Below are 6000 nucleotides of genomic sequence, written 5' to 3'. Positions count from 1 at the left end.
GAAGACAAACAAGATGTTATTATCATGTCCTTGGGAGAGCTCAGCTCCCAACGACATGATAAACATGAAAAAACCTGTTTCTTCTGCTGAAAACAGGCAACCTGGGGGGTTAGTGTCAAAAACAAAATCAATCTGGAGAAATGATGTAAGATCTGGTATTTCAGTTGGTTCAATTACTAGATCATTTTTTGTTTTCTATGATCTAAAATCCAGTGTTTTATTTTTGCGGTTTGTTTGATAAAATCCATTAAATCAGCTTCCAAAGATACATTTTTGCCACTAGTTTCACTTAATTTATGTATTTAGTCTGATAAAGAAATGACTTAAAAGGATAATAAACAGGACGGATGTAAATCCAGTCAAACGTTGCTGCTGTGGCAATGACTTCGTGCTGCAGCAGTCCACCGACTGTTTCAATGTTTTTCTACATTTCCTAACTGACTTATGTGACATATGTGTCATCTTTGACTCTTTCATGCAAATAATGTCAGTTCTCCATATTTAGGGCATGAAAACGCTCCAGTATTGTCTCCTCTGCTCCTCCTCTGAGTGTTCAGCTTCTAAAACCTTCCAAATGAAATCCATTGCGAAAGCACAGCTGTTATTTTAAAGTCATGTCACAACACTGATGAGAAAAGTCACTTCCAGCAGAGAAACGACCGGCGTTTCCTGTGGGGAAGGGATCATAGAGCAGCAGTAACAAAAAAATGACGAGCCAGGGTAGCTACCAGGATATAAAGATGAAGGGCCGTCCACAACAAACCAGGAGGTCACACTCTTTATCACAACTTGGTGAAGGTTTGGTTTGCCTTCAGCTCCTGGAGAACTGAGGTGGTTTGTTTCAACTGAATCTTTTTCCAGTTTCTCCTCTTTCGTTCCTTGTTAACTCTTCATTCCTGGACAGTCACAGCTGATTCTGCTGCAGAGAACAAATTCACTGAGTTCAGTGTGAGTCAGTAGCTGATTCTAACTTCCGGTTGAGTATTTCATGCTGTTAGCGTTGGTGTAGCGACACTAACAGGTTTGTGTGATTCACTTGTACTAATTATTGCCACTCCAAGCTCTTATGGCCTCAATTGAGTTGTGATTGATTTTAATGAAGAGAGTTTCAGGTTCTGGATTGCGACAGAGTGAGGATCATGTTCCTGAAGTGTGTGTGTGTGTGGGGGTGTGTGTGTGTGTGTGTGTGTGTGTGTGTGTGTGCATGTGTGTGTGTGTGATTTAGATCAGTGTGAGGGAACTGAGGGACCTTCACTTTTAATGAGCAAGTATAAAGTGAAGCAGATGGATGGATGGATGGATGGATGGATGAACTCTATTTTTTTTCTTCTTCTAACAAGTTCTCAGTTTTATCATAAAGAATAAATAAAATTTATTTCTGTGATCAAATGTGAAAAATATAAAAGTTTGGGAGAGACACGCCTTACTTAACCCAAAATGCAACAGCTGGGAATTGTTTCGTTTCTGCTTTTGTAGATGAGAAGGTATTATATCAAGTTATAAACGTATCCTTCTGAAATCAACTGCCCCATTTTTAGTACAGCTTACATTACACTGGGGTCAAAAGTTGAACTATTAGTGCTTAAATGGTTATTTAATTCCCTCTCTCCAGTCAGCTCTATACAAAAAGCTTTGCTTAAGTTAAATGAACCATTGTAAAAAAAGCAGCTCTGTATAAAATCCTGGCTCTGCTGTTTGCCGTTAGCATAGCGCTGTAAGTATTATTAGTGCTGACTTCACAGCGGCGCCTCCCAGTGAGGCGGATTTAATCCTGCAGACAACTGAAGACCTTTATTAACGGGTCCAGGGTGTCATCCAGGGAGAGCTGAGATAATACTCTATTGCTCTACCTTTTCAATAGCCGGCCACTATGAGTCGGTTTATGTGATTGCCATCAAAAAAAGGCTTACATTCAAGAGCTCTTCCCCACAGAGACATACAGGAATATAAAAGGACTTGCAGTGTAGCAGGAGACAGATGAAAAGGACTTTATGAGATTGAGTGATTAAACCGTAGAAAGGTGGTGGATGATAGACAAAGCAGACAGAATAGGATTTATTTTTAAAACTTCTGTTTCTGAAGGATTTGTCAGAACTGAAAACCACCTGTGGAGATCACTGCCTTCCCAAGACTCCTTCCTTCTAGTTAAAGTAAAACAGATTAAGACTGAGGTGAGTTTTAGTGTTTCAGCTGCTGACCCGCCTCAAGAAATTGTCTAGGAAAGTTTGAATGTTTGATGGGTTAGAGAAAATATTTTGACCCTGAAATGTTTTAAAGTATAATTATTTTCACCTGTGAAGGAAATAAGTTAATTCACAAAAGTGCAGATGCAGGGTAACAGAATAGTTTGATGTCCAATGGATCGGGTTAAATCCAGATGTGAAGGCTTTACCTAGCAACCCAAGCTGAGATCAGCTGGTTTTGCCACTGTACAATGGCTGCTGGAAAAGGCAAGTGTTTTGTTGTTGACTTACAATCCAGAAACTACTTGTTGTGTTCTTATGTTTTGTGCAGAAGGCTCCATTTCTGCTTTTCAAAAGTGTAAGATTATATGATTTCACATCTGTTTGCAGTCATCTTTGACCTTTGAGTGTAAATGTTGAGTTGGGGGCGTGGCCAGCAGCTTATTTGGATTTAAAGTGACAGAGGCCCTAAAACAGCTCATTCTGAAAGGAGATGGATAAAATTGAGCAGACTACAATCTCATCATTTATGCAAAATAAGGTAATGGACATGTTTTGTATTGACCTATCCTAACCTGTTCCAGGAAGCACAGTAGGTCACCTTTAAGAAGCAAATTAAGTTTTCCTAATATTTGTTTATCAATCAATCAATATCCTGTCTTTTTGAACAGCATTGACTTTTCTATAATATTTACACGGATTTCAATAATTAAAGTGACAGAACTGCAAAGAATCAAAAACATACGGTGCTGAAAAATACTAACAAATGCTCCAGCTGTTAAAAAAATCAACTTCATTTCATTTCTGATTTCTCTTTGGCATTAATCTTTATTTAGTACTAAGCAAAGTTCACAGTTCCAGCTGCAGCTGAATCATTTGCTGAAATTTCTAATCATTCTCAATGAAGACAAAGTGTGGCCCTGAATTAGAGGCATAAAGTCACAAAGCATGAATATTCTTAAATTAAAATTAGAAATGTGCTTTTACTGACAATGTATTTTCAATTTGATTGGGTGTGATACACACAAACATGTACACACAACACACACACACACATTTGTGCTGACATGTGACAGCTCATTTAAGTTGATACAGTGAAGACCAGCAACATGTGAATTATTCAAAACAATATTAATATTTGAATCTGAACGGCTCGGAGGATTAAAGAGGCATCAGACGGGCCCTTTTCATCTTTCCTGCTCCTTCCCTCTGCTAACGCAGAGGAGAAGCAACGTAAGAAGGAGAAGGCTGGCAGGGTTACATTTGGAAAGAGAAAAAGTGAGGAAACATGGAAGTGTGATGAAGGGCGGTAAAAACAGCCAGAGAGCTGTGGATGGCAGTGGAGCTGGATAAGTAAAACAGATCATCAGCTGAGACAAGAATATCCCACACCAGTCAGGAACACTTCTAGCATTATGAGCATCAATGAAAGAAAATCTCTGTAAGCCTTGAAGAAGTGTCAACCAGACATTCGGCAGTTCCTAGTGGGTCATGCAAATAAAACTAAATCAAAATTATGAATGTAATGCCAAAACTTAGAAATGGTTTAATGTGTGTTCAGTGTGCTAAGAACAAATGAGTCAAAGCAACTTAGTGAAAATAGACAAACATATTTTTTTCTGCTTACATTGGCTGAAGCTGTATTGATATTAGTGTGGATGAACTGATGCAGCTGGAGAGAAGGAGACGACGGAGAGCGAGAGGCTTAAAGAAGAAAAGCCTTTATGGCTCGTTAAATGTTTCATCCTCAACTGCAAACAGGCAGAAAATGCTGAGAGGTCTGAGTGGAGAGGAGCGGCACGCCGCCGCCGTTTATCAGGACTGAAAGTCATCTGGAATGTGTTAAAGGTTTTCAACAGATGGAAACATAGAAAGATGTTTAGCTAATATTCAGATTTAAATTAAATAAACTCACAGCTGAGTTATAACAAACTGCACAACTCATTCAGACTGACTGTTGGATAAACATTTAGTCACTTTTAGACACAGTAATCAGTTCACTAAGGAGCATTAGAGATGCTGATTTAAGGACTTTTCTCTGGATTTCATTGGAGATTAAATTAATAATTTATTGTCTGTAAATATAAACATTGTCTGTAAATATAAACATGTAAGGAAATGTTTAAAGGAGAATGTCAGAGGATGTCGTGCTTAAACTTTGACTTCACTGCTTCTGAAGAGTCTGTTTCCATAGTTTAGATTTTTTTGCCTCCATTTACCATAAATCTGCAGCTCCTGATGTTGCATCAGTTACTTTCCATTTGAAATGGAAACGCAGCTGCAGAAGCCCTGCAGAGGATAGTGAGGGGAACTGAGGAGGTTTCAGGAGACACTGGAGGATCAGGGAACAGAACCAGCAAACTACAAACCGTTCTGCCTAAAGCCGTTAAAATACTACTTCTGTTTTTATGTATTAAATAATGTTTTATGCTAATCTGTCAGTCTGTCCCATTAGTAAAGTGATGAGATGCAACGAGATATTGGTCCGAGGTATTAACAGAGTGATGATGATGGATCTTCTTTCATTCTTAGCAATGAATGTCTGCATGATTCCTGTAGTTGTAAGAAACCAAAACTAGTCTCAAGTTGCCTTTCAATTTGGTTTTCAATTCAAAAACTAAAATTTAAGCAAACAATACATAAAGAAAACAGAAAATATGGGCACAGTAACTGAAGAGAGGAAAACATAAGAAACTGTTTCTGAACCAAAAAACAATAATTGAGTAGACGGGGAAATCAGGATGATGGGGAGAAGGAACAGATATGGAAGTAAACTCGGTCCCTTATGTTTAAAAAAGGGAGGGTGGCTGAAAAATGCTCTTAAGAAGACGCAGAGTATGCCTGCAAGTCCTCAACCTGCAGAAAGAAGCAGGGAGAAATGTGCAGCTGCAGAGAAAACAAGAAAGTGAGCTGGAAGCACAGAGAGGGATGAGAAAACGCTGAAAAGGGATTATAGGAAAAGAGCGGAGAAAATGAAAAGGAGGGTATGAGCTTACATGGATTAATGAATATTAATACAAAAAGAGGAGAAATGAATTCAAGACAAAGGAAAGTGAGGAATTCAAACCTTAAAAAACTGGATGACAAAAAGAGGGAATAAGGAAATGAAAGAGGGATGGACGCAAGACAGAAAAGATGTTAAAAAAGGACAAACAGAGTCAAAGGTGAATATAAAGAAATAGAAAAGGTTGGTGAGGAGAAGACTTTGCTGTAACAGATCTCTATCTGTCATAAAGATAAGAAATTCAAAAGTAATGAGGAGAATCTGTCTTAGACATAGAAAACCAAGAATAGATCCTGAGCCTAAGTCAGTGTGAGGGATAATAAGAGAAAAGCCTGAAAGAAAGACGGAAACGGGTGTGAAGAACAGCTGGAGGCCAAACTGAACAGAACTGAAGACGCTGGAAGAGGCTGAAGACGGTTGATGTGTTTTTTTTTGTGTCAGGCTTTTTTAGAGCAGATGTTGGATCTCAGCAGATTTCTGCTGAAGGCAGTTATTACACAATAGATTTAATGTTTCTCCACTGGTGAGTCATTCGGCCACCGTCTCCGAGAGACACGATGTTGGTGGAAAATTTTTACCACAAAGGTAATTTCTGAGACTCTGGCAGGCGTCAGTTCAGCCCATTTAACCGGTGGGATGAGAGGTGCAGACATGAAATGTGTTTTTTGTTGTGCTGCTCCAGGGTGAAACATGAAGGAAGCTTCTGGGGACCATGATGACCCACACAACCAGGTGTTCAGCCACATTTACAAATATTCATCAGTTACTGAATACATGAACGTTTTTGGGAAAATTTAGTCTTTAGTTGCATGA

This window comes from Poecilia mexicana, unplaced genomic scaffold, assembly GCF_051168715.1.
Source record: "Poecilia mexicana isolate PSO_F unplaced genomic scaffold, ASM5116871v1 scaffold_15, whole genome shotgun sequence".
NCBI classification, from domain to species: Eukaryota; Metazoa; Chordata; class Actinopteri; order Cyprinodontiformes; family Poeciliidae; genus Poecilia; species Poecilia mexicana.
Note: the sequence above shows the minus strand (reverse complement) of the source record.